At 39.9% G+C, this 16720-nt stretch overlaps 1 pseudogene; it reads right to left on the reverse strand.

Annotated features, from left to right (window-relative positions):
• Positions 1-9683: 9683 nt before the first annotated feature.
• On the reverse strand, positions 9684-11038 carry LOC109615513 (annotated as a pseudogene).
• Positions 11039-16720: the final 5682 nt, after the last annotated feature.

The following is a 16720-nucleotide window of genomic DNA, read 5'->3' on the forward strand; positions in this document are numbered from 1 at the left end:
ATTGTGTGCTCAGATTCAGCCAAATTCAGGGAAGTTGATTGGACAGCGCTTCACTTTACAGATGAAAAATGACCTAAAACATACTGCGAAAGCAACTCAGGCAAAGAAGTGAAATATTCTGCAATAGTCAAGTAAATCACCTGATCTCCACCCGATTGAGCATGCATTTCACTTGCTGAAGACAAAACCTAAGGCAGAAGCTGAGGTTTAACTGGGGGCTTAGACTAGGTGTGCCTTGCTGACCAATCAATCAATCAAAATTTATTTATAAAGCGCTTTTTACAACAGCAGTTGTCACAAAGTGCTTTACAGAGACACCCGGCCTTAAACCCCAAGGAGCAAACAACAGTAGTGTTGAATTTCAGTGGCTAGGAAAAACTCCCTAAGAAGGTCGAATTTTAGGAAGAAACCTAGAGAGGACCCAGGCTCAGAGGGGTGACCAGTCCTCTTCTGGCTGTGCCGGGTGAGATATTAAGAGTCCAATTGGAATAATAAATACATTTCTCTTGGCTAAATCCAGAGTATATTTGATTTTAGACTAGGTCAGAAGTATGACCAGGTGGACAAGGACAGGAACAGCAACGGTCCCCCCAAACCAGGTAATCCGCAGGTGTGGACCAGGACCTCATCTCCTTCTAAAATTTAAAATTGGAGGAAACTGAGAAAAGTTAGTAGTACATCCCTCATGTCCCCCAGCACAATAATATAGCAGCGTAACACCTTGGAAACTGAGACGGGGGGGTCCGGTGACACTGTGGCCCTACCCGGGGGAGGCCCCGGACAGGGCCCAACAGGCAGGAAATCAATCCAACCACATTGCCAGGCATCAACCAAAGGGACACCCACCAACCGCAACCCCCCTGAATGAGGGCCGAGTATTGCTAGTAGCGTACAGCCCAACTGCACAAGTGCGCAATAGAGAGTCAACAACAAGCCAGTGACTCTTCCCCCGAAGGGCATTGGAGGGAGGGCATCCCAGTGGCGACGAGAGCCCACCTGGCAAGACAGCAAGGGTGGACAGTATCAAGCCTACTGGTCACCTTCACGCCCCCGGGCCAGGCTACACCTAATTATAAACCGTGCTGTAGAGATGAGTTTTTAGTAGACACTTGAAAGTTTGCACTGAGTTTGCATTTCTAACCTTAATTGGCAAATCATTCCACAGGAGTGGAGCTCTATGAGAAAAGGCCCTGCTGCCAATTGTTTGTTTAGAAATTCTAGGTACAATTAAAAGGCCTGCGTCTTGCGATCTAAGGTTACGTGTAGGTATATATGGCTGGATCATTTCAGCAAGGTAAGTAGGAGCAAGTCCATGTATTGATTTATAGGTTAAGAGTAAAACCTTAAAATCAGCCCTAACCCTAACAGGCAGCCAATGTAAGGATGCCAGGACAGGAGTAATGTGTTCAAATTCTTTTGTTCTAGTTAGGATTCTAGCAGCTGTGTGCAGCACTAATTGAAGTTTATTTATTAATTTGTCTGGATAACCAGAGATAAGAGCATTGCAGTAATCTAATCTAGAAGTAACGAAAGCATGGATTAATTTTTCTGCATCAGTTTTTGATAGGAAGTTTCTAATTTTTGCGATGTTTCGAAGATGAAAATAAGCAACTCTTGAGACATATTTTATATGTTCTTCAAAGGAGAGGTCAGGGTCAAGGGTAACGCCAAGGTTTTTTACAGTTTTTTGGGATACGACCATGCAGCCGTCGAGGTTCACAGTGAGATCTGCTAACAACGCTCTTTGTTTTTTGGGTCCTAAAAGGAGCATTTCTGTTTTATTTGAGTTTAAGAGCAAGAAATTCTCTGTCATCCACTTCCTAATATCTGAAACGCATGCTTCCAAAATAGCTAATTTAGGGGCTTCTCCATGCTTCATTGAAATATATAACTGTGTGTCATCAGCATAACAGTGAAAGTTAATATAGTGATTTCGGATTACATCGCCCAGAGGGAGCATGTATAGTGAGAAAAGTAATGGGCCCAGAACCGAGCCTTGAGGAACTCCAAAGCATACCTTTGACTTGTCAGAGGATATGCCATCCACACTAACGAACTGATATCTTTCAGATAAATAATTTAAACCAGGCTAGAACATGTCCATGTAGCCCAATATTGGTTTCCAGTCTCTCTAAGAGAAGGGAGTGATCAATAGTGTCAAAAGCAGCACTAAGATCAAGAAGCAACAGGACGGATGCGGAACCTTTGTCTGAGGCCATTAGAAGGTCATTTGTTACCTTCACGAGTGCAGTCTCAGTACTATGATGGGATCTAAAACCAGACTGGAATATTTCATAAATGTTTTTTGTCTTTAGGAAGGCATTCAGTTGTTGGGAAACACATTTTTCTAAGATTTTTGAGAGGAACGGGAGGTTCGATATTGGCCTATAATTGTTTAATATGTCGGGATCTAGATTAGATTTTTTTAGAAGAGGCTTAATTTCCGCAATTTTTAGTGAGTTTGGTACGCATCCGGAGGAAAGGGAGCAATTTATTATGTTCAGCATTGGCTGACCTAGCACAGGAAATAACTCCTTAAGTAATTTTGTAGGAATCGGGTCTAGCTGAGAGTTTGTGGGTTTAGAACTCATTACAAATTTTGTAAATGTGTCGAGCGATACGGTATCAAAAAACTCAAGTGTCCCCATTGACACCTGATCAGGGAGGCTCCGGAAATTTTCCGGACAACCGATATTTGTTAGGACCATAACTATTTAGGGATTCAGTTATTTGTTTTCTAATGGTGACGATCTTTTCATCAAAGTAGTTCATGTATTCATTACAACTAAAGTGAAGACCCACTTCACATGCTAAGCTTTGCTTTTTTGTTAACTTTGCAACTGTATCAAAGAGAAATTTTGGATTGTTTTTGTTCGCCTCATTTAAGGCAGTGAATTCTTTAGGCTTTAGCCACGTTTCACATAAACCAATAGCATCTAGTTTATGATCAGAGATTAATTCATTTACCGCAACTGCCTTTGGAGCAAGAGATCTAATATTTAGGAGTCCCATTTTGAGATGCGAAGTGATACAATTATTTTTATTTTTGACCGAGGTGGAGGAAGGCTTTATCTTAATAAGGTTGTTTTTGTTAGCACTACCTTGTTTAACTTTTCTCAGCCTGGAACGAGTCACAGTGGCAATAGGTAAAGCTGTACTAACTACTCTGGCTATGCTATTGACAGACTCCACTATGCTAGCAGGCTGGCTAACAGCCTGCAGCCTGACCTGCACCCTATCTCATGTTAAAGCTATAGGAGTGAGACTCCTGTCAATGTTCCTAGACAAAAGAAGAGCACCACTCCAGCTAGGATGGAGTCCATCGCTCCTCAGCAGATCAGGCCTGGCCCTATTTCTGGGAGAGTCCCAAAAAGAAGGCCAGTTATCTACAAACTCTACCTCCTGCGACGGGCAGAACTCCGTTTTCAGCCAGCGATTGAGTTGCGCAAGTCTGCTGTAGAGCTCGTCACCACCCCTAGCTGGGAGGGGGCCAGAGACAATTACTCGATGCCGACACATCTTTCTAGCTAATTTACACGCTGATGCTATGTTCTGCTTCATAACCTCTGACTGTTTCATCCTAACATCGTTGGTGCCAACGTGGATAACAATATCTCTGTACTCTCTATACTTGCCAGTTTTAGACTTCGCTAGCACCAACCCCAGATTTGCGGCTACGTCGGTGGCTCTGCCCCCCGGTAAACAATGTACGATCGCCGGCTGATTCTTTAGTCTAATACTGCGTGTGATGGAATCGCCAATGACTAAAGTTTTCAGTTTTTCAAGTCCACCGGTAGAACATGCCTGCCGACCATTCCCCTCCGAAGACGGCTCGGGCCTTGACTCCGACTCCAGTGGGGAAAACCTGTTCAAAGTCTCAGTTGGTTTTAGCAACGATTCAGGTTTAACTGGTCGACGGCATTTCTTCCCAGTGACCAAGAGAAAGTTATTGCCCGGCTGCAGGAGCTGTGCCGGGGGGCTAACAAAACTATCGTTTCTACCTGGTGGCACTGACGCAGATTTTTCTATTTCTACACTAGCATAATCCTTGCCTGGCATTTGCGTCAGAAGCCGAGCCTCTAACTCTGCTATCTTTAACTTAAGACGAACATTCTCCTCCGTGTTGTTGCTACAACAATTACAGTGAAAAGGCATTGTAATGATACTTAGCCTCGGGTGTTCAGGGGTGAGTAGTTCTGTTAATTATGTCCAAAAAGAGTCCCGGTGTAGAAAAGTTGGGTAAGAGGTCAACAGATAAATATTGCGTTGGTAAAACTCTAAAATAGAATTTTGACCAATTAGTTTATATCGAGTAAATTCGAAAAAGTTTGGCAGGTAGCCAGGTAGGGTACAGCACGTCAACAATCCCACAATGCAGTTCGTCTCAGGAAAAAGCCAATGGAAATCACTCTGACTCACTCTAACAACTGTTTGTGATGGGTTTAGGCACCTACAATTTCAATCAAGGTGAATTCACAGGTGATTATACTACTGTTAAAAGTTTGGGATCACTGAGAAATTTATTTGTTTTCAAAATAAATGAAAATATTTTGTCCATTAAAATAACATTACATTTATCAGAAATACAGGGTAAACAGTATGTTGGAAATGACTATTGTAGCTGGAAACAGCTGATTTTCAATGGAATATGTAAATAGGCATACAAAGGCCAATTATCAGCAACAATCAGACATGTGTTCCAATTGCACATTGTTTGCTAATCCAAATGTATCATTTTAAAAGGCTAATTGATCATTAGAAAACCCTTTTGCCATTTGTTGTTCTGAGAAGTTAAGGCTATTCCATGCCAGAAATTACCAATAAACTGAAGATCTCATACAACGCTGTGTACTACTCCCTTCACAAAACAGTGCAAAATGTCTCTAATCAGAATAGAAAGAGTGGGAGGCCCGGTGCACAACTGAGCAAGAGGACAAATACATTAGTGTCTAGTTCATAAACAGGTGCCTCACAATGTCCTCAACTAGCACCTGCAAAACACCAGTCTCAATGTCAACAGTGAAGAGGCAACTCTGGGATACTGGCCTTCAGAGCAGAATGGCAATGTAAAAGCCATATCTCAGACTGGCCAATAAAAATAAAAGATTAAGATGAGCAAAATAACACAGACACTGGACAGAAGAAAATTGGAAAAAAGTGTTATGGACAGACCAAAGTTTGAGGTGTTCGGATCCAAAAGAAGAACATTTGTGAGAAAAGATGAAAGAATGCTTGAGGAGTGCATGATGCCATCAGTCAAGTATGGTGGACACAAGGTGGAGATCTGGGGGTGCTTTCATGGTAGTCTAATAAGATATTTGTAGGAGGAAGGTTATCACTCCATTTAGGGAAGAAGCAGTCAGCTGCTATACTGTCTATAATGGAGAGACCACCACTCACCGGATCTCAACCCTATTAAGCTGTCGTGGGAGCAGCTTGACCATATGTCCCATCAAGTCAATCCAACTTCAGGAAGAATGGGGTGAACTCTCTTCAGATTACCTGGAGAAAATGATGACTAGAATGTCAAAGATCTGTAAATGGAGGATATTTTGACATGAGAAAAGTTTGAAGGACATAATTATAATTCCAATAAAAAAAGATTTGAACCTGCATTTATTGTTTTTTATGCTATATTTCCTATTCAGATTCATTTAATGTATGTTTTCATGGAAAACAAGGACATTTCTAAGTTTTGGCAGGGCTGTTAATATTTCCTGGTTGAAACAAGTAGCATGAAAAAAGCAGCATGGCAAGTGGATGTGCTACAGATTAAACAGTTTCTCTGAATATGTGGGGTGGCAAAGGCAGGGCCATTTATGAAAATATACATGTGGTCGAAGTTGGGAGTTACATTAGTTTTCATTACAAACAAACAGTAACTGTAATCCTTTATGTTACCAATTAAAATATTGTAATTGGATTACAGATACAAAAACTTGGATTACTTCAACTGATAAAGAATAAGTTCGCAAAATAATGATGACACATTGCATTGTGTGAGATCATCATGTGCAAAGGTGGGCGCGCATAACCACATAAATGACCGATGTTATATTCTCTCCACTTTTGAACCATGAACAAAATGAATGTGACCAGTAGTCAAGGGAGTATCCTTATTTAGCATGAGACCAAGATGTTGATCATCCATAGTTCTTACATGTTCTCCAATAATTACAAAGTTAATTCAGTCTTTTATGCCAATACACATAGTAGGCGGTCATTGACAGTCAATTATCCTCCAATAAGAAAGGTTTGTCCTACATGGTACGCTTGTATGGTATGTTTGAACCTCCCCTATGGTCCATGGGTCTATTGATAGAATCTATGAAAGTCATATGGACAGTTCCTAGCAGGAGGTGTGGACAGGGTGTGTGGGGCCTGTCAGTTATGGCCACCACATCGTATCTATTGTCCGTTGTTCAGCGTTAGTTAGCACATATGCGTTGTGTTAAGTTTCTCATGCCCATTTCCTCTCACAGATGAAGCACTAGTTTCATTTTCTCCAGTTTTGGTTGGTTGGATGGTTGGTAAAAGCAGTATATCTACGATAATATAAGCCAACCCATATAAAATGTGATTTAGTTACCTAATATTGGCGCTTCTTTCTCAGAACAATGACAGGCGATTGGCCTACCTTGTGCTGCATCTTTTTCAGACAGGAACTGTTTACATCAGGAAACTATTTGTTTCTGCAACGTTTTGACAATGTTGGTGGTTGTGGAGCAAAACATCAGACTACTGCACATTTAGTGAATGCGTGAAAAACTGATATCTTGATTTTTATGTACAATAATGTTTTGAAGCAATAGAAAACATGAATAAAACACAAATAAGAGAACAGGCCAAAACATCCTTAGATTTTGGGATATGTTCAGATAAAAAGTCAGATTCTGGAAGATCAAGGGTTATTGGATTAATTGTAATGACTGAATATCTGACCAACCATTAGTGTGTAGAGATGCAGCCCAATCATATTTCAGTTTTTAGGCCAGCTATGTAAACTCTAACATTGGAAAAAAAACCTGCAAAAGGTCTTAAATTGTTTATAGGTTATTCCTATTTATATTCTGATGCCTCTTAATATGAAAGTAATCTAAAAGTAACCAGATTATGTTACTGAGTTTGAGTAATTAAAAAGTTACGTTGCTGATTCCAAATGTGTACAGGTAATTTGTAACCTACCCAACCCTGCATGTGGTATGTACTGAAACATTTAACTAATCTACCTTGGGCTTGGTTAAATGGTCTACAAATTCACCTTTGTTAGCTGATGAGCTGGCCAGGAGTGATAATACTTCTGTGGGCACGGGTCTGCGCACTACCCAAATTGGTACATATTAGTCTACTGTCCTGATTATTGTGAGTGAAAATAATTATCGTCATTCATATTTTTTCCCCAAAAAAGTCAGGAAATTAGTGGCCAGAGACAATAGAAAAAGAATATACACATTATTATCCTAACCTTATCTTAGACTTCTTGATTATACATCAGTATATTATGATGACAAAAGTTTTAGCTCATTTGAACCATTATACAGCGTGGTTTTATTAACTACATGCAATCAAAATGTACATCCCCTTACCAAAAATGTTATTCCAGTGTGATATTACTATAATCCTTTTAAACTAAAATAAGATTTTTGTATACTTATCAGAGATATACTTAACAAAATTATACTAAAGTGTCCTTGGCTTTTACTGACATGTATACCGAAAAAGTACATTTGGCATATACTTGTACTTAATCTTTTGATTGAGATATACTTAAGAAAAGTATAACCAAGTAGTCATGCCTTATACAGGAAGTTTAAGTATACTTAGCTTGTAGATCTGCTTAATCTTTTTCACACATATTGGCTTCTTTGAGGTAGTACTCCAGCATAGCCTATGTTTTACATACTGCATTATAAACTTACATGTTCAACTTTATGGTAAAAAGTCAGCTTTGGGTTGAAATAGCTTAGAGTAAATAGTACATGGGTGGACGTGAACCTGATCTTTTATATACAGTGTTTTTAACCCACACGTAAATAGAGAAACATTTAGCTGATTTTATATACAATTCTTCCAAGGTGTGAGAATATTGTACAGACCTGATTCATACTGGCTGCTATTATAAGCCATTACCAAAATAGTAAATATATATACACTCAAAGATCTAAGACTTTCTCTACGTACACAAAAGGCCTATATCTCTCAAATATTGTTCACAAATCGGTCTAAATCTGTGTTAGTGAGCCCAGTAAAAGGCCACTCTAAAATGTGCAGTTCCATGACACAGATGTCGTAAGATTTGAGGGAGCGTGCAATTGACATGCTGACTGCAGGCATGTCCACCAGAGCTATTGCCCGTGAATTGGATGGTAATTTCTCTACCATAAGCTGTCTCCAAAGACGTTTCAGAGAATTTGGCAGTACATCCAACCGGCCTCACAACCGCAGACCACGTGTAACCACACCAGCCCAGGACTTCGACATCCACATCCACATCCGGCCCCATGTTGCAAGGTTCTGTACACATTTCCTGGAAGCTGAAAACATCCCAGTTCTTGCATGGCCAGCATACTCACCGGACATGTCACCCATTGAGCATGTTTGGGATGCTCTGGATCGGCATATACGACGGGGGGCAAAAACTAATGTGTTCTCTTTACATAAAGGCCTGCTAGATATAGCAAGTACCTCAACTAAAACACAGCAACGTTTGGTACATACACAGCATGCAGGGCTTTGATGTGCACACTTTAAAAATGACTAAGTCATAAAAAAACACAATGTATCATCTTTCAAGCATACAGCACTGTTGTATCTTTTCTAGAGGTCGACCGATAGTGGATTTTACCAATACCAATAGCTAGTTTGGGCCGTATTTGCCGATAACCGATTAATCGACCGATAGTATTTAGAAAAGATACTGGATAAAAACAAACATGACACTCCAAGTAATTGAACTTTATTATAAAAAAAAAAAAACTGTATTGAACCATGAAAACATGCTAAATGAAAATATAAATATAAATACATATTGAAGTCAATAAAAGACATTAATTCAAACTGAAACAAAAAGTAATACACTAAATAACAAATAAAAACAGTTAAACTCAACATGTAACTGTTTAACTGTACTTTTTCAAGCCAACTTAATGAATAAAGAAGACATTTCAAATTATAACAAAATTTGAACTTGTGAAACAGTTTAAACTAGTCCTTCCATTTTAATATTCAAAGTTTATGAACTTCAAATTATAATGGAGAAAGCAGAGTTGGTGTGCATGTTCTCCAGTCAGTCGGCTCCTCTTGGCATCATAAATCATGCCCATTTCGCTGAACACCCTTTCACTAGGTACAGTGGATGGTGGGGGGCACAATTTCTTGGCCAGAAGTGCAAGGGTTTTAAATCTTGTGTCATTTTTCTGCCACCACTGCAGAGGCATTTCACTTCTTTCAGTGACAGGCTCTGACAAATAGCACTCAAGCTCACTCTCAAAGCTGTTCATGTTCATCCCCCTTGACACAGCTGTGGCACCAAGGACCCTGGCATACAGGGTGTCCAGTAAAGTGGGCTGATGGATTCATTTTTGCTTCTTTGTCTCTGGATCCAAATCCTCATCCTGCTCAGTCTCTTTCTGGGCTCGGATCTTCTTCTCTGATCTCGCCAAGCTCTTCTTCAGCTTCCTCCTTTAGCCCTTTCTCAACTGTTTCTTCAGACGCAAAGGCTTGTATCTAGGATCAAGGAGTGTTGCTAGGACCAGAACTTTTTTCTCTTCTGCCTTAGAAAACCGTTTTGTCAGGCTGTCAAGCATGGTCTTGCGCGAAGTTTTGATCCCTACTGATGATGGACCCTCTGCCTGCAGCATCAGCTTCAGAACAGACACACTAGGGATAATGCATCCTGCTGAAAACTCAGAGTTGCTCATCTCCATTGTGACTTCTTTGATGGGAGCCAGTGTATCAATAAGGTTACTGACAATGTCCCACTGTGTGGCAGATAAGCCACTGATATGGCCATGTTCACCAGCGTACACATTCAGTGCCCGTCTCTGTTCATACATTCTTTGGAGCATATGAAGTGTGGAGTTCCATTGAGTCGGGACGGCCTGGATGATGTGGTGCTTTGGGACACCCAGCTCCTCCTGAATGGTTTTTAGCCTCTGTTTGGCCAATACAGAGTGGCCAAAGTGAGTTGCACAGCTTTTTAATATGGCAATAATGTCCAGGACAGCTCTCTGACAAGATAGGCCACCACGGATAATGAGCTGAAGGAAGGGTGTGAGCAGTGCAGCTTAAATCAGGAAGTTCAGCCAGTTTCATTCCTTATACCATGTTTGCTCCCCCATCTCTTAGGACAAGAACAACACGGTCTGTTGCAATATCCCAATCTTCCAACATGTTCAGGAAGGTTTCTTGAATATAAGTGGCTGTGTGTGATCCAGTCATTGCTTGACATTTAGCAGCACTTGCTTTCTAGACCAGTCCTCAGAAATGAAATGCCCAGTTAGGCTCATCATGGACTCTGTAGTTCCAGACCAACAGTCAGTTGTGAAGGCCATGAATGGGGCTTTGTCCTTCGTCACTATACTTTTCACTTTTGTCTCTGGAATGTTTCATCAAGCATCTTTGTTCTGTAGAACTTCTCATTTTTAATCCGGTACCTGGGTTCCATAAGGGACATGAGCCTCTTAAATCCAAGGTCTGAAACAACTGAAAATGGTTGACTGTCAGTGGCAATCATTTTAGTGATAAAGACATAAATTTTGATAGACCTTGGATCTGTATCCTTCCACCCGGTCTTGCTTTCAAACAGTTGATACACTGTTGGCTGAGAAGGATTTTTCATGCCCCTTTTTCTGCTAGCCTCTTTATGGACTTCTGGATGAATATGCTTCAGATGACTCCCCATGTTCATAGTATTTTTACCTGTAGATGTTGATGGCCCCATGCTGATTATTTTGTCACAGATATTACACTGTGCTTTCCCTGGCAATACTTCAGTAAGATACTCCCACACTGGTACTTTCTTCAAAGCAGTGGCCATCTGAAAATAATTTAAACATTAAAATATGTCAAATGTGTGTTTCTTTAGCTATAACACCTTCCAAGTCCAATTTGTTAACAAGGATTTATTAGCTAGCTTACATGAACATTATTATGAATATTTTTTCAGCATGTATTCAGATTTGAGCAATACAATTGCACCTTGATCATTCATGTTAGTTCATAGTGAATTAATTATGGTTAATGTAATGAACACTGAGACCGGAGTGGTGTGGATCCAATTGCAGAAGTGCAACTGTCGATTTATTGTTGTACAATGGATCAGGCAGGAGCAAGAACGGTAAAGACGGGCAGGCAGTTTCAATAACCAGGAGATCAGTCCTCGAAGGCGAAGGCACAGGCAGGAATTGACAGAGAGGAGAAAACCAAAAGCAAGCAGGCAGGTCAGGATTCCGGGTGATCAGTCCGCGAGGGCAACAATACAGGAAGGGTTAGGCGGGAGGAGAATCCAAGGGGCAGGTAGACAGGTCAGGACGCAGGTTTCTGGATAAGGAGAAGAAAACAACAGGCTAGGAGTCAAAAAGGCAAATACCGCGAGCTCTACAAAGGCTTGGCAGGTCCACTACGAACAATACCTCACACTGGAATGGAGGCAGAGTACAGGTTAAATAGGGAAGGAAACTGGACACAGGTGTTTAGTATTTTGGTGATTGGGATCTGGATTGCTGGATGCGTTCATGCGTATCGGGGAGTGGGAGCGTAACGGTGGTAGGTGAGGAGCGTGACGGAGGAGTTGGAACCGGAATGGCGTGAGAACCTCACAGTTATCAAAATAAAAACCTTGATTAAAAAATGTATTATTAGGCTACATGTTATTTAACAAACAAACAATGAAGTTGAACAATACAATACACAGTTATTAACCTTAGTTAATGTTACATATGGAATTATATTCAGTTATCATTTCATATGAATCCAAACAGTCATTACTAAAGATGGCCAACTTTAAATATCTACAACGCCAGAACATTGAAATGACATAAATACAACATGTATAATCTCACACTTCTGCTTCTATTTTATAACACTTAATGATTATCTAATCAAAATAACAAAATATGTATTACAGTGATGATGAAACAAGAACCAAAATCGAATGTGTTTCTGATTTGTTTATATGTTGGCAGCCAGCTGATAAAAGTGACCAGCTATAAACTGATGCAAATAGATTGTAACAATTGTGACATTAAACATTACAACGCCAGAGCATTGAAATGACATAAATATTATATGTCTCACACTTTTGCTTCTATTTTATAACACTTGATGATTATCTAATCAAAATAACAAAATATGTATTACAGTGATGAAAAAAATAAATAATCGATGATTTGATTTGTTTATATGTCGGCTGATAAAAGTGACCAGCTGGATATAAACTAATGCAAATAGATGGTAACAATTGTGACATTAAACATTTGGGTCAGACATTTTTTTAAATTTTTGTCAGTGTTTTAACTGCTTGAGGTAAGTTAGCCTACTGTTTAGTGTCATCTCAGCCTCGAAAGCAAACAAAAATACTGTTGTGCTGCTCTACTAATGCATGTGTCGGAAATAAACAACACGAGGCATCAGTGATAGTTTTTATTTCGCCTCTAGAGGCCGCTATTGTAATGCATGATGCTAGCAGACCCTTCTCAGCTCTCGCGTACTGTGTAATGAATGACAGCATGCGCTTCTCAGCCGCTCCAGCAACAGACACAACCAGGAAAAACTATCGGTATGGATTTTTGCCGATAACGATAGTTCCATCAATCAACTATCGGTGCCGATTAATCGGCAAAACCGATGAATCAGTCGACCTCTAATCTTTTCTTTAGTCGGTCATATTTTTGACTGTGATAAAGAACTCCATTAACCAAAAAACAGTTGTAAGACCAGAAGCAGTTAACTAAATTTCCATATAAATTGGCAATGGCAAGACTGTATGAAGTTGTGATATTTTCTTGCAAAGTGTGCCCAAAAAACCCTTGACACTTTCATTTAGTATCTCAAATGTTTCTCTTTTTCTCTTATTAAAGTTCTTCAACAAATGACTGAACCTTTGCACTGGTGATAGTTTGCTAGGAATTTTCTGGCAATTTTCTGGCAATTCTTTCCCCAAAGACATACTGTGTTCCATGAAAATACTTCAATACCGGGGTTTGAAATGTCGACATCACCATCTTTGTCTTCACTGTTGGATGCATTACTCATGTCATTTTCTGTGTTTATTCGGTCATCCTCATTGTAATTCTACCGTTTACAAGGAATAAAATGTGAAGGGTGAAATATAAAAGAACATTTAAAAAAATAGTAGGCATTTCTTGTACCACAATTAATGGTACAAGAGCTGGTTTATTTCAGTAAATTGTTAATCACGAATGGGTGACGCACTGTTTATGTGCAGGACATTGTGATATGAGAAAAGGAAGTAAGGTATTTGACAACTCGAGGAAAAATGAAGTTGTGAAAACAAATTGTATAGTACAGAATCAAAGAATATTACCAGGCTACTTTACTGTTGTAATAAGAGATAATGCTCTCCATTACGCCTGGCGATATGGACAAAATTAAGTACCACAATATGTTGGACTGAATACCTCTGTATCGATATTGTAACGATATTATAGGGATGACAATTTGCACTTTTAGAAGATATTTAAAGAATTATATTTTTTATAAACAGTCCTTAGTAATGTGATTATGAATGACCAAGCAGGGAAGCATTTCTTCGTGAGTTCATAAAAGCAAAAATAAATACTAAGAACACTTAAAAGTTAAGGGTTATTATATCCCTAGTTTTTGCAGATGCATCCCTATGATGCTGTGAATTAGCATAGCATTAGCACTTTTATGTCTCTCAAAAGGCATGTATGTAATATTAAAATATCAGTTTAAAAATAGGTGTATATTTATTTAATGAATGTTAGGTCGGGGTGAAACAATGTGAATTTAAAATTTTCTTCTTGCCTTCTCTGCATTTAAAGAGAGACATAGAGACATTTTAGTTATATAGCTATTGTGTTGTTTGTAGACATAAAATGAAGCCTCATATGACTAGAAGAACATTTCTCCGGAAGCAGTTTCTTCTGATAGTGGACCACTACATCAGTTATGCTGTCTGAGCCTGTGATAATCTAACTTTGAACAGAAAGCAGGGGTGATATGAACAGAACAGTTACTTACTTCGCAACCAAAGCTTTACCAAAGTTACTTACTTTTGCATTCCATCTAAACGTCGTTCTCTCTGGAATTCCTTCAATGTCGCGCAAGTATCTTTTGTAAGGTCTTAAACGTTTTGCCATCACTTTGGCATCTCTTCAACGAAAACAATCAATAGGGAATAGTTTAAGAATTATATGCTGAATTTGTGTCAGGAATTAATGTTATCTACTTCGAAAAACAATTAACAGAGCTTTATTGTTTAAAAATTTGCATTACTTCATATTTGAAACAAGTTGTCCCTTTATTACCATTAGGAATGTGAGAGTCGTGACACATTGAAAATAATTCACTGTCAAACATTTTTCAATAAAGCCAAAGTGACTTCCGAACCATGTAATGAAGGGTTTGCATCTCAGTTTGGCATGCTATGTAATGGCCTTTCGCTGAGTCTCTGTGAGCCTAATGGATAGGAAGATAAACTAAATATTCAGGTTGCAGTGGGGAGACCAAAGCGGATAGTTAAATAAATAAAATAATTAGCCTAATCCCCAGACTGCACAATTGTCAAACAGAAAATCATGATTTTCAAATATTTTAGTAACACAAACTATGTGTGAAATATGTGTGGTACAGTTGATTCTAATAACAACTAAATAGTTATTAGAATCAATCTTATTGCGCATCCCTGCTAATGAAAAACAGCAAAAAGGCAACCTGTACCCCAAAAGATGCAGCAAACCAAATGATTGAGGCCTGAAGAAGGAGCTGATGGCAAAGCAAGCATCTTTAGAGTCATTGGCCCTCATTTATCAAAAGTGCGTACACCAAATTTCCAGCGTATACCTGGCGTACACCCAAAACCACGGTGACTTTGAGATTTATCAATATGGACGTTGGCGTACGGCACTCTCAAATCCTACGCCAGCTCAGGAGGTGGTGTACGCTCGTTTTGAGTTAGTGCGGAAATGTGCAGAAAAAAAAATCCTAACGCACTGACAAACTAAAAGATATGATATATTATGACCCACTAAAAAAACAACAACATAATAATTACAAACTTCAGTGTTTATTTTTGTGCAACATGGACTTCAATGTTTAATTTGTGTGACTTTACCAAAGCATTTGATTTATATGTATTCCTTCAGATGCGAGCCTGTGCGCTTTACATGAGTAACATTCAGTGTTAGGCCCGGCAGTTGCGCACGGACTGGGTTCAGTAATAAAAGGCTTTTAATGACCAAAATATAATTCAGACTGACAAAGTAATAAAAATGACATTCTTCTTCTTTTAAATAATAATAGAAATAATAATAATAACGACATTGACAGACGGATCGGTGCAGCTTCTGCAGTAATGCAGTCGATGTATCGGTCTGTCGTGGTGAAGAAAGAGCTGAGCCACAAGGCGAAGCTCTCGATTTACCAGTCAATCTACGTTCCTACTCTCACCTATGGTCATGAGCTTTGGGTCATGACCGAAAGGACAAGATCCTGGATACAGGCGGCCGAAATGAGCTTTCTCCGCAGGGTGGCCGGGCGATCCCTTAGAGATAGGGTGAGAAGCTCGGTCACCCGGGAGGAGCTCAGAGTAGAGCCGCTGCTCCTCCACATCGAGAGGGGTCAGCTGAGGTGGCTTGGGCATCTGTTTCGGATGCCTCCGGAACGCCTTCCTGGAAAGGTGTTCCGGTCCCGTCCCACCGGGAGGAGACCCCGGGGAAGACCTAGGACACGCTGGAGGGACTATGTCTCCCGGCTGGCCTGGGAAGGCCTCGGTGTCCCCCCGGAAGAGTTAGAGGAAGTGTCTGGGGAGAGGGAAGTCTGGGCATCCCTGCTTAGACTGCTGCCCCCGTGACCCGGCCCCGGATAAGCGGAAGATGATGGATGGATGGATGGAACGACATTCTTCTTCTAAATAACAATAAACGTCATTTATAATAAATATAATAAAATAATAAGACGAATATTACAAATTGTAATGCAATTATTAATGTGAATTAATGGCACTCCACATCACATCATCATCTTTTATTCCGCTTTTTTAAACTGCTTTCTACCTCCCTGGTGATCGTCTCAATCTCCACGTCAGAGAAGTTTCTCTTTTTTGCCGTCTTCCGTGTGTCCATGGCGTAAAATGAGGGCGTGGGGGATGCGGAGACTTGAATATATAGGGGCGTGTTATTCTAATGACGATCGTTTTCAGTCGCGGCATTTATCAAGGGAAGGTATTGCGTACACCTGGATTTTAAAGGTACGCACAGTTTCATAAATCAGGCGGTGAGAGGAGTGTAAGCAAAATCGTACGCCAACATATACGCCCATTTCTACGCAAGAATGATAAATGAGGGCCATTATGAGTTGAAGTAATAACTTTTATGTAACTTTTGCTGCCACAGAGAATGCAGACTATTTTATCTTGTGTTTGACACAGTAGCATTTTTTATAATTTGGTTTTGGTGTAGTCAACTGCCGAAAAGGAGGAGTCATCAGTAAGGCACAACTGCAAATAAAGGAACTT

The sequence above is a fragment of the Esox lucius genome, chromosome 17 (assembly GCF_011004845.1).
Source record: "Esox lucius isolate fEsoLuc1 chromosome 17, fEsoLuc1.pri, whole genome shotgun sequence".
In the NCBI taxonomy this organism is placed as follows: domain Eukaryota; kingdom Metazoa; phylum Chordata; class Actinopteri; order Esociformes; family Esocidae; genus Esox; species Esox lucius.